Source organism: Narcine bancroftii, chromosome 3, assembly GCF_036971445.1.
Source record: "Narcine bancroftii isolate sNarBan1 chromosome 3, sNarBan1.hap1, whole genome shotgun sequence".
NCBI lineage: Eukaryota > Metazoa > Chordata > Chondrichthyes > Torpediniformes > Narcinidae > Narcine > Narcine bancroftii.
Window position 1 is genome coordinate 93,709,619 of NC_091471.1, and position 17,892 is coordinate 93,727,510.

Consider the following 17,892-nt stretch of genomic DNA (forward strand, 5'->3'; position numbering starts at 1 on the left):
AGGAAATTCAAGAATTGGATGAGAGTTTATTTTGAACAAAATCATCTTCTCCGATTGAAAGGAGTACGTGAAAATGAGTTACACAATTCCAATGACACATTTCAAGAAATATGTGCAGAAAGACACAAAGTGCAAGCACTTTTTTTTTTAAACTAAGACTCATACTATCCTTAACACCGTCATTCATACTAGGATTCATTTTCTCAAATTAAACAGGACCACGAAAATCACCCAAAACATCACCAACACCAGATACAGTCAAACGCAAAGCAGTTCTCTTTTTACTAAATTTTTTTTTTAAGAAACTCCCCCACCCCTCAAGCCTTAAACAATTAATTACTGCCTTTTACTTCCTCGTGGCTTGCCGAGTTTCTCCAGCACATTTGTGCACTGCACGACCCCCGCATCTGCAGATTTTCTTGTTTACTTACCTCTGTCTGAAGAATTGCACCTGGGTGAATGAGAGTAAAGGTAAATTTCCATCAGCGAGGGAACATGCAAGTGTTATCATAATTGCAAATCCACTGCTGCCGAAAAATCTAGTGCTTGTGCAAGTTACTGGGGATTAAAAAGAAACAGAAAATATGAGAACCACTCAGCAGATCGGGCAGTGTTTGTGGAAAGAGAAACAGAGTTAATGCTTCAGGTCAAAGATCTTCATCAGAATGGAGGAAGGAAAGCATGTCAGTATGAAGCTGCAGGGAGAGTGAAGGAGAGACACTCCTACAAAGGGAATATCTCTGTTGGGGGAGGTCAGAGTTGTCCTGGGGGAAAAACTGTAATCTAGGTGATCTACCCAATGGGTTATTGAGAGCAGTTAGATGAGAGAAAACAGACCTTTATTTATAAAGGCCATGTGTAACAAGGATGTTAACCCACAAAGACAAACAAAAAACAAGGCAGCAAGATATGCCCAGAGGTCATGCTGTGCTAATGGAGAGAGAATCTGTGCCAATATCACAGATGGATGACTTGGTCTGTTCTGATACAGACAGAGAAAGTGATTTACTTGAAGTTGACATCAGAGTCCAGAAGATTGCAACGTGAGGAGGAGGGGCTGCTCCTCAGGCTTGTGTTGGATCTCATTATAAGAATGCAGGAAGCCAGAGTGAGATATGGCAGAGACAGAGTGGGTTAGAGAATTAATGTGACAGGCATTAGGAAGTTCAAGGTCACTCCAGCAGACTGCAAGCAGGTGCTCAGCAGAGTGGCCCTCCAACTTGCATTTGGTTTCTCCATTGTCAAAGAGATCCTATCAGTACAGGCACCACCTAAAATACAAGAATCTTTCAGTGAAGAAAGCACATCCGCATCCAAATACAATAAGTGAAATGATTAATACTGTTTTACAAGTTCAGTGGATTCAGACATTTCAAACTTCTTTTCAATCTGAATAACATTTTTAGATTTTTTTTTTTAAGGACACAATATTAAAAGCAATTAGTCCACAAAATTAGTGGTTGGCCATGCTTTTGGGTACCAAATGGAGTCAGTTTGGGGCATGATAGAGAATTTAGCATATTGTAACTATTCAGCTTGCCAACATCAGGTCCACACACCTACATGTATGTTTCCAATATAGCAAACTCTAAGATGATTAATGAAAAATAAATGAAGCTGCTCCTTTGCAGTGACCCAAAAAGAAAAATCACTATTTTTGAAACAATTTCAACAACTGTATCCCAGGTTTTATGTACAATCAGAAAATAAACATTGCAAAACTACAAGTTTGTTGATCTTTCATCAGACTGGGAAAAGAGATGCATTTCTTCAAATTGCTCCTCTAAGCACTCTTTTAAGTGGATCTACAAAGCAATTTGTAAAATTGAACTAAAAAGCAGTACGATGACATTCTTCATAGTGTATCATATTCATGGGATTCGTGCTTCCAACGGGAGCTGGATGCATCAATACTGTGCTCACTGTCAAACAGAGATTAAAGGACTTTGTCGGTAGCCAGAATACAGCTGCAGCAAAGGTTGTTGTGGAGGCAAGGTGAAGCATGGAAAGGGATCATTAGGAAGAGAATGTATGCAATCTGATAGATGTCAGGATTAAGTGAATTACAAAACATCTGATAGTAAACAGAACATGTAGATGGTGAAAATGGGGCAGGAAATGACAGAAACAGGAATAGTAACTACAGGTAACAAACATGAAGACTTGAGACCAGCCATTCCTTTTGTTTTTGGTTAAGGGCCCCTTAGTACTCTTCTCAAATTTAATGGACGCCCTTCCCTGTGAAGCAGTCAATATTTTGTTTCTTCTGTTCTTCTCTCCTACCAACTACACAAAAAAAATGTAAAACTAGGTGAAAAGAAAACAAGGCCTTTACTTAACTACTCTGTAGCTCCCAGAGGGAGCGTAGAGCCCCCATTGAGGATGGCTGCTCTAGACTATTGAATTCACATAATGGCTAGCTGCTCCAAAATATTACTCTAATTTTATTCTTGTCCAGTTTCAGATTCTTTTAGTCTTCTCCACAATTTCTTCATCTTTATTTTAGTCAACCAATATCTACCACAAGCACCCAAATTCCTATAGCTCCTCTTCAGCATCAGTTTCAGAGCCCAAGGGCAGGGCGCAGTCAGATTGGTAGTCCTGTTGACGTTAATCTCAAAGAAACCACAGGTGTATTATCATTCTTGTGACAAGAATGGAGGTGTTCTACAAAGCAATCACCATTCTGTGAAGAATCTGTAGTGTGGAAAAGACTTACGAACAGAATATACATTCACCCAATTTCAACCAGAATGGGTATGCAAGAGGAGTGGACAGTAGGAAAGAAAGTTTTAAAAAGGCAACAGATTCTCAGTTTCTTGTGCATATGCAGTAAAACAAAGTAGTATGGGATTGAAGAGTGATCCAGGGTGTTGCTTTGAAAAAAGTAATCAAGAGGAGTACGTAAGTGGCATAATGCTGAAGGTAGCAGGATGGACGATCCTGGAATATATGGAGGGTAGATGACTACAAGAGGGTGTCTCCAGTGGTTCTGGAAGTAAGACATGAGTGGAATGCTGTACAGAAATTAAGATGGACACACACTCCACAATCACGGAAGGGAGATTTCAGCTGAGGGAAAAGTCCTGTTGTATTATTAGAACAAAACCACTGGAGAAACTGGGAGAACCGAATCTAGTCCTTACTGAAACAAGTAAATGAAGTTAAGCAAACTTTTGGAATCGGGAGCTTGCAGTTAATATTGTTTGAACAACTTCCAGAAGTAGAGATGAAGAAATCATGGAGAAGAGAAAGAAAACAAAATAGTGAAGGGTGAAAAACAGGAAGAATAAATTAAAATGTTACATGTCAGGGTGAGGAGAAGAAAAATAGTTTTGAATATGTACACCTTTGAGCGAATAAACTGAATCGCCGAAAAAAAAAAGACAAGGAGAAAGGCATGACAGGGCAGGAACTGGTACAAAGATCTGGAGCAGTTAGTGGCACCTCGCCAGCCAACAACAGAAGCCCAACTGCTTCAATTAGGCAGCAAGTTAAACATACACATTAAATAAAGAGGTTATTGTAAATATTGACTGCACTGGTGCCATTCCTAATCTACAGCTTCTGAATTAATAATAATGATTCACACTTTTGACCCAGAATCACTGGTAACTGAAGTTATAAACAGCAAATCCACTGTGACAGATGAGATGTACTGGTGGTAAGCAGGAACATCAGTAATACGGTCACCATCTGCAACGTAATCCTCACTTAGAAATCACCTCTTCTCCATCCCACTGTCATCTTGCACACAAATTCAAAATATTGAAAATCTATTTGTTACCCAGGCACACAAAAAAAATTAGAGCCTGATAAATTTGGACGCACAGCATCTGTTTTCAAAATCTATGTTGCCTCCAGAACCTCCATTGGGGCAAACTGAAGATGCACAGACAATAAGCAACAAGAGGTAGAAAACCATATAACCGTTTACAGCACAGAAACAGGCCTTGTCGGCCCTTCAAGTCCATACCGGTTCACTTGAACAACTCTACTAGCTCCTCCGCAGACTCCTCAGGAAATAGAGGCTTTCTTCATGATGCCATTGGTGTGTTGCCTGGCATTAATCAGAACAATCCCCAAGTTTTGACTTTGGCCAGGTGGCTTGTGTCCTTACTCCTTGCAGTCTTTCTGCTTTTTCTTTTGCAAATTTTGATTGGGGAAAATTAATTTGAATTGAGCAAGGCCGCAATCTTAGAAATATGGTCCATTGAGACCCATGCAGAGGTTCTTGGAATCTCCCACTTTGACTCTTTATAAGTTTCAAGAACATGAACATTTTTTTTTGAGATGACTACTGGTTCTCAGGGTACTATTATCAATGCTAGTAAAGTCTTAAAATGGTCAGTGATAACAAGAAAGGGTGTAGCTCTTAACAAAGTGCTGGGGAAACTCAGTAGGTCCCACAGTGCCTATAGGAGGCAAGGATATAGGCTTTTGCCCTTTGTTAAAGTATGAGCAAAATCCGAGAGATGCTTGAATGAAAAGGCAGGGAGAGGAGCAGAAGCTAACAGCCAAAAGGTCAGATAGACATGTTAGAAGAGCAGAAGAGAAAAGCTAAGAATTGATCAGGGGAGGGGTTGGCTCTGCAAAGGCATAGTTGGAGGAAAGGAGAGAGAGGGATAGGGAAAGGGAGAGACAGGGGGCTAAAGGAAACCAGAGAAGTTGATATTTATACCACCTAGTTGAAGGCTGCGCCCACAAAATATGAGGTGTTGCCCCTCAAATTTGTTGATGGCCTCAGCTTGGTAGTGTATGAGACAGATATGTTGACATGAGAATTGGGGGGGTTGAGGGGAAGGATGGTTATGCAAATGAGTTGCCTCTGGGAGATCCCTGCTATTGGAGCAGATAGAGAGAACATGCTCAATGAAGTGATCTCCTAGTATACGTCCAGTCTCTCTGATTTAGAGGAGGCCACAATAGGAGGACCAGATGCAGAATATGACCCTTGCAGACTTGCTTCACTTGGAAGGACAGTTTAAGACCTCAAATGGCAGCAAGGAAAGAGATGTGGGCGCAAGTGTATCATTTTCTGCAGAGTCAGGGGTAACTATTATGGGGCTATTGGTGGGAAGGGATAAGTGGATGACGATGTCACAGAACGAGAGGTCCCTGCAACAAGCAGAGAGAGGAGGAAATGGGAAAATGTGTTTGGTGATGGGATCTCTTTGCAGATGGTGGAAATTGAGGAGGATGATTTGTTGGATGTGAAGGCTGGTAGGATGGTAGGCAAAGGCAAGGGGAATCCTGTCCTTGTTGTGCCTGGGAGGTGGAGGAGACCAGAGAAATGTGCATAAAATGCAGGTGAGAGCAGATTTGATAATAGCAGAGGGGATACCCTGTTTTTGTGAAAGAGGACATATTGGACGGGAGGTCTTCTAGTTCTCTGAACTTTGCTGCCTCATCTTCAGACATCCAATCGCTATACATCTCCATTCCCAAGGCCTCAAAACCTTATATTACTTTCTCAACAAAAGACCCAATCAGTTCCCCTCCACCACCACCACCACCCTCCTCTGACTGGCAGAACCTGTCACCCTCAATAAATTCTCCATTGACTCATCCCACTTTCTCCTAGTTAAATGGTGTTAGGTCTGCTTTGTTCATGAATGAGTGAGACAAACACCAGGCTGAGTCGAAATCAGGGTTCTTTGTTCTTTATTACCGGATTGTAACACTTGCGACTAACAAAGTTAATCGGAGAATGCATTCTGCCGTTATCAGCAAAATGGTGATTTTTTATACCCTTGGATACATGCTTAGAACATCATCATATCATTACTTGTCCAATGACTAAAACTGTTGCTATCCTTTCCCTGCTAGCTTCCTGCCTCTCAATCCATCAATGTCTCTCTTATCTTGTAAGTACAAGGATGCATTCTGTTACTCCTTAGTACTGGGTGACTCCTTCTCCGGTCCCATCTCATGATGTTTTACCTAACAGGAGTACAAGGACACCTCCCCTTCTTGTTACTGCCCTGTACAGGGTAACTCCCTACACATTCCCATCTCATGATGTTTTACCTTACAATGGGTAGCTATAGGTACCTGCACAGGCCCTGGCTATGACTTCCTTTTCTTTACTACCTGAAGCATCAATGCTACAAGCCTACACAGACAAGGCTCCTCAACTCTTCCTCCGCTACACTGACATGGGTGCTACCTCATGCACCCATGATGAGGTATCAACTTTATCCATTTTGCTGCCAATTTGCTCTCCAGTGTCAAATCACTTGATCCATCTCTAGCAACACTCTTTCCTTTTTTCAATCTCGGACTCCAACTCTGGAGCAGACTCTCTAGACATTTTCTACAAACCCATCAACTTGCACAGTTACCTCGACAACACCTCTTCATACCCAATCCACTAAGGATTGTACTCCTTTCTCACAATTTCCTTCATCTCTGTTGCAACTGCTCCCACGACAAGGTCTTCCATGAGAGATCATCCGAGATACACATGCAAAAGCTTTCTTGCATACTTGTGGTCTACAAATTCATTTGATCTTTCAAAACAACCAACCTATCCAGCAAAGCAAATAAAACTCAAAAACAGTTGCAAATGATCAAAGTCTGAAACAGAAAAATCTTGAGTCATCAGGTCAAACGCCTGCTGAATGTTTCCACTGTTGGGCTTGTTAGGAATTTCTAAGAAAGCTGCACAATGGAGCCAGATGTATAATGAAGGTGTAAGGAGAGCAGTATGTTCCAAGTGGCATGAAGTAGAAAGTTGAAAACATTGACAGGTGGGGTTGGGGAAGGGAATGTGGACTGAAGTTCTTTCAATTTCTATCCGGCTTTAGAAGATGCTCTAGCAAATGACTTTGATAACAGCAAATGTCCTTGAAGAGGTTTTCCACCATAAAAGCCATAAACTGGGTTTGTGGGGAGGAGAGTTCTACCACCTTATTAAACACAGATTTCATTCATAAATTTTAAAGAATAAATCACACTGAGAAACAAGAATCAAAACAGTTAAGCCATGAATTATTCAAAGAATTATTATCAAGATTGCAAATATTTAGGAGGGCAACATTGAAATCTGTAATATCAGCTGGGTTTTTTTCCCTAATGGAGCCATCGAGTACTGACACAGGGAAAAAGGCCCTCAGGCGCAGCTTATCCATGCCAAAAAGCATGCTCTCCTACTTTAATCCCACTTGCCTGCATTAGGCCCATATACCTCTGGTTCTTACCTATCCATGTAGCTATCCAAGGGTTTTGTTTAAAAGGAAGCCAACATACCTCCCATCACCACTTTGCCTGGCAGCTTTCCATAAGCTCACCACAATGAGAATGAAGAACTATCCCTTGATATCATTTCTAAATCCCATCTCCCACCCTGTAGTTATGCTATCTCGTCTTGGCAACAAACTGTCATTATTCCTCATCAATGCCTTTTCATGATTTTGTAGACCTCAATAAAATCCCCTCTCAACTTCTTGTGCTCAAAGCAAAACAAAGCTAGGTTTTTTTCTTGTCTCTCAGTTAGCTCAACTTCCCTGGAAAGAATTTTGTAAGCCTCATCTGCACCTTTTCCCACACTAAAGTATTTTTCTCATAGCTAGGCCAACAAACTGCACACAATAATCCAAGGGTGGTCTCAACGATGTCCTGAATAACTTCATCATGATGTCCCATCACTTGTATTCAATGCCCTGACTGTTGAAGGCAATGATCCCAAATGCTCACTTCACCACCTTGCCTACCTGCGACACCATTGTTAAAGAGCTATGGACCTGCACCCTAAAGTCCCTCTGCTCCTTCACACTTTTTAGGGCCCTGCTGTTAACAGAGCAAGTCCTGCCCTCATTCAATTTACCCAAAAGCAGCACTTCACTTGTTTATGAGTTGTTCTAAATCTTTCATTACTTAGCCCATGTAAAGGTTAAAACCTTGTGTTTTTGATTCTTAGTTAATTTAGTGCCTGTCTCTTTAAGAGAACTATTGTTTGTAGTGTTACCATAGTGACTATGATGTAATGCATCATAATATCAACCCAGGCTAACCGGTTGCTCTCTTTCTATAAGATGTGAAGGAAGCGTGAGCACAAGAAATTTTTCTTTAAACTTTGTACCTCTATCTTAGTGTTTTATAGCAGTCTTTAGCCATTACTTTTGTTATGACAACTTTTCAGTAATTAGAGTCTAAAGGACTATATTTATACAGTCAAGCTTTGTTATTCATCATTATGAAAGTCTTGTTTTGAAGCTGTGCAAAATGTTTATCTGTTCTATCAACAAATGACATAAAGTAACCCCCACAGAGTTTGATTTATTGGATTAAAGGGATCTAAATTTGGGATATCGCAGCTCAAGTAACATCAAAGATGTTACTTTGAAATTAGGATACATTAGAATAAGGAAAGTGTCGTCTACAGCCAGGTTCCCCAGCTGATCTAGATCCTATGACAATAAAAACACACAGAAATGCTGGAGGAACTCTGCTAGTCTCGCAGTGCCCATAGGAAGCAAAGATATATTATCGACCTTTCAGGCCTAAGCCCCTCCCTTGAAGAATGCATGGTATTCTACTGTGCTATTTTGTTTGACAAAAATTGTGATCTCCCCTCCTCCCATCCAATCTTGCCTGTTACTACGCTATCCTAGAACACGGAGCTGCCGGTCCTGGTCCTCCTTCAGTCTTGTCTTCAACCAGATAATGGAGGTGCTTTCCCCTTATGTTCACTCAGCATTATTAATAGTCAATTAATATTCATTTTAAAAGTCTAAGTTGCAGTAGCAATTTATATCCAGTCTTTATATATTAATTTCTTAGTCTGAAACCATACAATTTCATTTCCATTGTTTTATGTTCCAGTTCTGCAAGACGTTGATTTTCTTTTGCATACATTCCCGTTTTAATTTTTTATTTATTTCTTGCACTAACGAGTCATGCCAATAACAACATCCACAGATGATGATCATCAATAATATAGTGACATTTCCTCCCCTCCTTTTCAATCCCTCTCCCCACTCCCATTCAAAAACCAATAAATAATAAAACACATAAAACAAAGAATTAACAAAAAACAAAAAAGTCCAATCGTCCACTTTCACATATTTAAATCTTATTGTGTCAGTTTAAGAGATGGAGGTTTGTGGTCGGCATTCTCCGACATATGTTATGTATGGCTCCCAAGTTTGTTTGAATATTATACACTTGTCTTTCAGATTGTATGCAATTTTTTCTAATAGAATGCACTTGTTATTTCTGTATAACCACTGTGGTATTTTAAGGCTTGTTTCCATTTTCCAGGTTGTCATAATACATTTTTTTGCTACTGCTCACATTATCATAATAAATCTTATTTGGGATCTGTCTAATTTTAGTCCTAATTTTTTGTCTCTTAACAGTCACCAACTACTTTTTTTTTGCATACATTCCTTGAACTTTTTTTTATATAAACTGTCCCTGACTTGAAATAGCAAGAGAAATTTAAACCGTGGTCTGTAGTTGTAATAAGCCTCTCAGCATGTAATCTTTAACAAAGTAAAATGCCAACCCACCACATATGATTGTGGACAGCCCTTATCACTGGAAGTCCCATGTTTTTGAAAACAGTTCAATGAAGAGAGTCTTATGCGACAAATGCCTAGAATGAATCTTAAACAACTGCTGGAAGGAGGACGCAGAGACGCTGCAGAAAGATATAGACAAGAAATAGTATTTACCAAATTGGTTTGATTATTGTCACATGTACCAAGTGTGCTATCCAGGCAAGTCAACCTCTAAATAGAAAACATAAGAATAGAAACAAAAATGCAGGGGATAATTGGACGGTCAAACAGAAGTGTAGGGTATAGTGTGAATGAGAAAAGTGCAGCTAAACAGTACAAGGCATCACTGCTTACTAATGAAAGGTGCATTCCAGAGTCTGATGACAGTAGGAAAGAAACTGGCCTTGAATCTGAAGGTGCCCATTTTAAAACTCAGATATTTCTCCCTGACAGGAGGGTAGTGAGACAAGGGTGGGATGTGTCTTTTAATATGTTACCTCCTCCCCTGAGGCAGCGGAAGATCGAGTCGGTGGAGTAAGGTTGGTTTGTGTGATGGAGACAAAAATGTAGCAGAGAATTTCTTTTTAAATGGCAAGAGATGAAAAAATATTGATTGGTGTTTAGAAGGACCAGAGGATTCCTCTGCATGAATTACTGCAGGAAGACCAAGATGAGTTATACAACAAATGTACTGTTTACATTTATAAAGCCATAAAGGGTACAGGGTCAGTGCAAAAATATAGCACTTGAATAAATGATCTGCCATTTTCAAGCTTCATGCACCAACCAAACTACACTCCCATGTAGTTAAATCAAATCTGTACACAAAAAGAATGGCTGGGAATGTCAATGGAGTCAGATGAAGCTGAGAGTGAAGCAGAATCCCCACATCAATCAGTTACCTCATATAGCCTATTTCTGTGCTCTACATCCAACATCTTTGGAATAAGATGGTTACCAATGCAATCAGAAGATGGGCAAAATATTTAAACTGCCTTGCCTGCCTGTTTTCCACTAGGAGAAGGTGGGGGTTCACAGTATTTTCACTACGCCAGACAACTTTCCTTTAACTTTGTGAAGTAGTTCATTTCCAAAAAAAGAACTGGCAAAATGAAATACTATGTCCTTAAATGGTGACTGTGCATTGGGAAATGTGAGATTACCTCCAGGAGATTGTTAAGCACTCATGTGCACATCCTAATAACTATAATAACTTGAACTTGTACAATTCTTGCTTTATAAAATTTCTCTGCTATTGTCTGGCAGTAATGAGTGAAAAGAATAACTGCATTTCCTTGATGGATCAGCCTGGCTATGCCCTACAGATTAGGAAGGTTTCTTGGTCTACAAATGCATGCATTGAAAACTGCAAGCCTGGGCATGTTGTGCAGACGAAACACTGTTGGAGTAGCAAAATCGCAAACATTAACCACAGTAAAAAAAAAAATATATTTCCGCTGGTGATCTTTTGGTTACCCAAACACATAGCACTGGGTAGGCCCTGGCAAGAACAGGATCCAAGACTTCTTAAATGATCAAATACTCAGGTGTGAAGAATGGCTACTTTGTATGAAATACCTTTTGCCACTTGTGAGCTACTGATAAAGGACAGAAGATACAAATAAAGCCTATTTTTAAAACAAATGTTGACACTAACTCTTTAGCAGCTGAAAGGGTAGATGTTTCCCAAGTGTGTTAGTCACACAAAACACGAAGAATTGGTTCCTAGACTATGCTTAGGTAGGCCTGTTGAACAGCATGGCAAAATTTATGTTTAAATAACACTAACAGAAAAAGATTTGTGCTAAGCAGTTTACTGGTACAGATGTAACCATGAAGGAGAAAGTAAAAGCATTTACAAAGAGGTCAAGAATGCTATCAACAACAAACTTAAAGGGAATCTTCAACAGCAGAAAAGTAAGTGGCAAGATTCAGAGGGTCAGAACACATAATGCCTAATGCAGGGGTCTCAAGCTTGCGGCCCACGGGCCAACTGCGGCCCTTGGGACGATAGTTTGTGGCCCCGCCTTAATATGAAAGTTTAATGTTAGTGCGGCCTGTGAGTTTGATATGATTGGCACTTTTCAGTATTGTGTGCGAAGCTGAATGAACCTACCAATCATGGTGGGGTATATTGCTCTCGGGGGCGGGACTTTGGCTGGGCTTATTGCGAATATAAGCATATTTGTGTGCATTTTCTATTTGTCATTATATGCACGCGGCACATGCGCAATTTCTGCGGCCGCTCCCCCTTCACGCGCTTTGGCGCGTGAACTTCAATGAGTCCAAGTACAGGTCCAGACTTACTGACGAGCATCTTCAAGCCCTACAGAGGGTCTCAACTGCCTCCTCCCTTAAGCCAAATGTGGCTCGGCTATGCGAGAGGAAGCGCTGCCAGATCTCTAGCAGTAAGAAGTAGGCAGAAGAAGACATGTTCATAACAGTTTATGTTCAATGTTCCATTCATGTTCAGAAAGTTAAAGGTTAAAGAACTGTTAATACAGACATTTGAATCTGAATAATAATAATTACATTTCTCCAGTCAGCAACTATATGTGGTTTCTTCAGTCTTCTATATCTGCTGTATTATTATTATTTTCATTATTATTATTTTCATTTTATTTATTCATTACTGATTGATTTTATTTTTTTTTACTTATAAATTGTTAATTTATTTATTTTTTCATCTTATTTTGTGTTAAAAAATAAAAATAAAGACATTTGATAACATTGGAATGTTTTTGTAAGAGCTTTTCTTGTGGAAAACCTGATGCTGCCCAGCCTCACCCAAACTCTACCTCCAGCAGCCCCCGGGTAAATTGAGTTTGAGACCCCTGGCCTAATGGGTACAAAGGAAGGAGTGAAAAACAACCAGAAAAATAGGCTGAACAGGTACTCCCCGTCTTGTGACCTATGCAACATGCATCCATCCGCACATACGACAGAAAATTTGTTTAAAAAATATAAAATTAAAACTTTATGCATTTTATGTTGTATTTGACAAACTAACAGGGATACAGGGCATGTAAGAGCTACTTACCTTGTTAGTCGGTGTTCTGGGGTCTGTAGGCTGGGTGTGGCCATCTTGATTCATGTGCGCATGCGCGGTTTGCATATGTGCAAGAGTCAAGGGTGCAAATTCAATATTGTGAAGGCACTCAACCCTTATGCATGCACCAACCAAACTCTGATAACTGAATCCACCACGCATGTGCCAAATGAAAATTCACACATGCACACAGAAAATCAAGATGGCCACACCCAGCCTGCAGATCCCAGGGCGCCAACTAACAAGTTAAGTACTCAATTCCAGCATACTTCCATTCCGAGATATGACACATCCTTCGATCTGAATTATGGTCGTAAGTTGGGGAGTACCTGTAATTTAAATAGCAAGACTTAAAATTCTTCATCATTCATAAGGATCTGAAAACAGAGAAAATTAAAAATAATTTTTTCACTAATGGGATCAGTAGTGTGGAAATAGGTACAGTATGAGCTGCTTTGTTTTTCATGTTTTCTTATGACATAGTGATTCCTATGGTCGCTCTCACAGCAACCATCAATCTCTTTTCACCCTTATTTCTTGTAATCCATTCTTTCTCACATGCTGATCAACACATCCTAATCTTTCACTAACCACTTATACTAGAGTCAATTCACAGTGGTCAGTTTACCTCACAAACCAAGTAGTCACAAGGGAGAACATGCAAAAACAGTACAGCAACAGATACCAAAATAAAAACGAAATCGTTGAAGCGGATCAGATCCACTGCATTAGCCTAGAGGACTGGTTTCCATACAATTTAAATGCTTCAAGACTGAAGGCAGAAGCACTGGTTTTGATGTCCTTTTATTAACAAGTGAGCAAAGAAGAATTAATACCAAATATTTTGCTCAGTCAGAATGCTTTCATGTTTGAATACATGTTAACGCCTGGACTTCAACATTGACACCCCAGTTGCAAGCTTATGTGAACTCAGCCAACTGAGAAAATTAATTTCAAATTTTGTGGAGAAAGTCTGGAAGATGGAAAATCCTCGATGCCAACTAAGTCAGCAAAAACTGATCAGGTTAGTAAACACGAGAAACAGACTTGCTAAGTGGGCACTTTCAGTGCTAGATACTTTATGAAAACTGAACATCATCACTACACCTTGTTTAGTTTTAACACAAATAGTCAGCTTTACTACAGCATTTATTTCATACAGGGGGCAACATGGCCAATTTTATTACCGTGGTCAGAATGAACCAATGTATGGATCCAAATCAAAGTGATATGCAGACCAAGTGTATATTAGTGAGGTATGCTTATATTAGAAGAAACAGGACCCTCTCATACCAGAATCTGCTGGTTGTTAAGACAAGTGAAACACAAGTAATGATTCCAGATCAAAGATGTTTGTTTGAACCAGAAACATTTAATCTGTTATCCTTTTCCAGATGTTGCCCGATCTGATGGCAGCTTCCAACATTTTTTTTTGTTTCTGGTTCAGATTTCCATCATTTGCAATTTTTTCTCTCTTTCTCTCCATCCTGACATTACCATAAATCAACATCATTTGCAATTAGGAATACATTTAAGAGAAAAACTGCATCTTTTAACATCTAAAATAGTTTTTTTCATCTGTTTATGCTTCACTGCAGATCTCACAAAAACCAGATTAATTTTTATTAGCACATTTATAACCAGTGCAAAAATTATAACTATAATAATTTAACCATACAATACATTTCAGTAAATATGTCATTTAAAAAGGATCAGCGAACCAGTACAAATTATACAAATCTAGAGAATTTACAACAAAACTGATAATCTTGCAAAATTAAAGAGAGTAAACAATGTTACAATCACATTGTTATTTGCAAAACATGGCTTTTTTATAAAATACTGCTTTCAAAATCTATGTTACTATGTAATCTTTGTACTGTATTCAATTACAACGTTCAAAACACATTTAGACAGACATATGGCTAGGAAGGGCTTAAACATACAAAAGTGCAGGTAAGTGGGACTAGCAAGAATGACATGGACCAGTCTGTTCCATGTTGTATGATGCAATATATAATGCTCAATATTACAAGTACTGTATACACACATTTTAAATATTTCACTTTCCTTGAGCATGTTTAACTTTCTCGCAATACATTGACATCCAATTTGAGATTTTGCCTTTTTTTTCCCCTTGTGGCTGTGAAACTGAAGAGGCAAAACCACTGTGACACTCTGATCAAAGTGAATTAACTGTGACTTCATTTCAACCACCTTCCTCCAACTTTCACTACAGCTAAACCTGAGACATCACACTAATGAGATAAAACATGCCCATTGTTAAGAACGAGTGCAGAAGGATTCAAAGGTCCTTGTCATGGAGGCAGTGTGACAGAAGACTCTGACTTCCAGGCTGTTCCCAGGGATGGATGCATGCATACAGACATCCAAAACTGCTGGAAGATCATCAACTCTGAAAGCCACCCTTGGTCTGCCTGAAACCGCTTGGTCTTTCAGCACACGGAGATGTCAATGAGTGGGAATGCTCCCGACTGGCACATTCCAGGCTACGTGCTGAGACACACACACTGAGGCTTGGCACAACCAACACATGGGCGCTCCGGTAAGAATCACAGTCTAGTTCTTCAGTCACCGGGCACTGAGGAGCTGAGACCCTCAAAAAAAAAAACCAGGAGTCACAACAAGGTGCCACATTGGCGTCAATGATGCAATTCAAGATCATAATGTAACAATGTGCACCAAGAGTGTGAAAAGACTTGGAACAGATTCCCTTTTTGTAAATATTTTATTGTGAATAAAGTTTAATTTGTTCATTCGCCACGTTGAAGCTCGAAAGCCCCAGGAGCTACCACTGCTGGAATGGACAACCAGTCAACCAGCCTACTTAACCAGCTCTCTACCCCATAAACAAAGCAGACACCCTTGCATGAGGGTTCATTGAATGCTACACCATCATTATTTTGCGCTGTTACTTCCACGACAGAAAGAAGCGATAGGAACCCAAGGAGCTTGTACGTTTCTCCCCATGCCTACCTGGGTTTCTTCCGGGAACTCTGGTTTCCTCCCACCTTTCGAGACGAACGGGGACTGTAGATTATTGTGGGTCGGAAGGGCTCGTTTCCGCGCTCCACGTCTCAATCTCAATCACTTCTTTGGGAAGCTTTGCTCAAGTTTTCTGAATGCACACCGGCATCAAGTATCGGATCACCAGTGTATGCTTGGAAAAGTATCTCTCCCCCCACCTCCCCTCCCATATACACTAGGTCTCGAAGAGGAAAACAAGCTTGTGTAAAAAAAAGAAAACGAGGCAGAATCCACCTTTTCTTGACAGAACACAAACTCGTTTGAAGTGAAATTCAGGGTAAACTTCTCGAGTCGCCCTTGGACGACTGTAAAGCTAAAAGTAATTCCTTCGTACAATTGTTATGCCACATTAGTTTCCAGTGAAGATCTGGTGGTCCTATACAAAATTAAATAATCCCTAACTTTTTTTTAATTCTTGTGCCCGTGGGGCATTAACGTGCAATACACGGGTCCCCAGGACTGGCCCACGCTGATCAGAACCGACACACACACAACTTCTTCGGAAGGACTCGGCACCGACCGGCTGGAGGTGAACGATGTCACATTAGCGGCTCACACAAGTAAAACCAAAATAAATATCGCTGCCTTCGGAAACGGGAAACGGATCGCCCCTCTAGCACAACATTTACAAACACCCATGAGTAGTTTCTTTTAAAATTAAAACGAGTCACCTACAGGTAAGAGAGGATCCCCCAAACGGCCAGCGTGCTGTTCCTTCCCGAAGTGTCCAAGGCTCGGCGACCGCACGGAGAGCTCGGACACCACATATAAGTCGGGGAGTTGGGCCACGTGCACACTCTTCGTGCAACAGGAAGACCGCGGGGACGCGCCGCGGCGCGCTCCCAGCGGGAGGGGGGATCGCCCACCTTTCTCCTTCCACTCCCCCTCCAGGACCCGACCTGGACGGGGACCGCCGACCCTTCTCCCGCCACTCCCCCTCCGGGACCCGACCTGGACGGGGGACCCGACCTGGACGGGGACCGCCGACCTTTCTCCCGCCACTCCCCCTCCGGGACCCGACCTGGACGGGGACCGCCGACCTTTCTCCCGCCACTCCCCCTCCGGGACCCGACCTGGACGGGGACCGCCGACCTTTCTCCCGCCACTCCCCCTCCGGGACCCGACCTGGACGGGGGACCGCCGACCTTTCTCCCGCCACTCCCCCTCCGGGGCCCGACCTGGACGGGGACCGCCGACCTTTCTCCCGCCACTCCCCCTCCGGGACCCGACCTGGACGGGGACTGCCGACCTTTCTCCCGCCACTCCCCCTCCGGGACCCGACCTGGACGGCGACCGCCGACCTTTCTCCCGCCACTCCCCCTCCGGGACCCGACCTGGACGGGGACCGCCGACCTTTCTCCCGCCACTCCCCCTCCGGGACCCGACCTGGACGGGGACCGCCGACCTTTCTCCCGCCACTCCCCCTCCGGGACCCGACCTGGACGGGGACCGCCGACCTTTCTCCCGCCACTCCCCCTCCGGGACCCGACCGGGAAGAGAGTCGTTCACCTTGCCCCGCGGACTCCAACTTTCCACGCAAGTTGCTGGACTTTGAAGATTCCACTCCCCTGGAACTGCACGACCTTGGTCCTGTTGCCCACCTCTGTGGCATTGCTCTACCTGCTATGGACGCTGCGGCACCGGCTGAGTTCCTCCAAGCTCATTGACATTAAAAATATGGAGTGTGTTTGATTTTCACATTACGAACTGAACGGGATGACTCCTGGAAAACGAGCAACTGCTTGAATACACAAAAGTGCTGGCAAAACTGGCCGCAGCGTCCATAGGAGGGAGAGGGAGAGAGAGAGAGAGATAGAGTACCCTCCGTAATGTTTGGGACAAGGACACTTTTTTTTGCCCCTGTGCTCCACAGTTTTAAATTTGTAATCAAACAATTCACGTGTTTAAAGAGCACATTCCGGATTTTGTTCAAGGGTATTTGTGTATAGTTTAGTTTGACCATGTGGAAATTCCAGCATTTTTATTCACAGTGCCCTTATTTCAGGGCACCACAATAGATGTTAAAGTCGTCATGTTTAGTACTTTGCAGTGACTGCTTGAAGTCTGTGATTCATAGTATCTTCCCTGGTGATGCTCTACCAGGACTCGACAGCAGACATCTTCAGGTCCTGCTTGTTTTGGGGCTTGTCCCCTTAAGTTTTCTCTTCTGCATAGGCAAGACATGCTCAGTTGGATTTAGATCGACTGACTGACTTGGCCATTCAAGTATTTTCCAGGTTTTAGCTTTGAAAGACATCGTTGCTTTAGCAGTATAGTTGGGGTCATTGC

At 41.8% G+C, this 17,892-nt stretch overlaps 1 protein-coding gene across 4 annotated transcripts in view; it reads right to left on the reverse strand.

The window, feature by feature from the left end:
- slc7a2 (solute carrier family 7 member 2) overlaps positions 1 to 17,274 on the reverse strand; it is a 189,522-nt gene extending 172,248 nt beyond the window's left edge. The window contains exon 1 of one of the 4 annotated variants that reach the window (XM_069924557.1): positions 17,113 to 17,274. The gene's annotated coding sequence lies outside the window, so the exon portion shown is untranslated. Of the gene's footprint in view, positions 1 to 16,278; positions 16,562 to 17,112 lie in introns of those variants that run through there. The other 3 variants (XM_069924556.1, XM_069924553.1, XM_069924561.1) reach the window with 3 other exon arrangements.
- Positions 17,275 to 17,892: the final 618 nt, after the last annotated feature.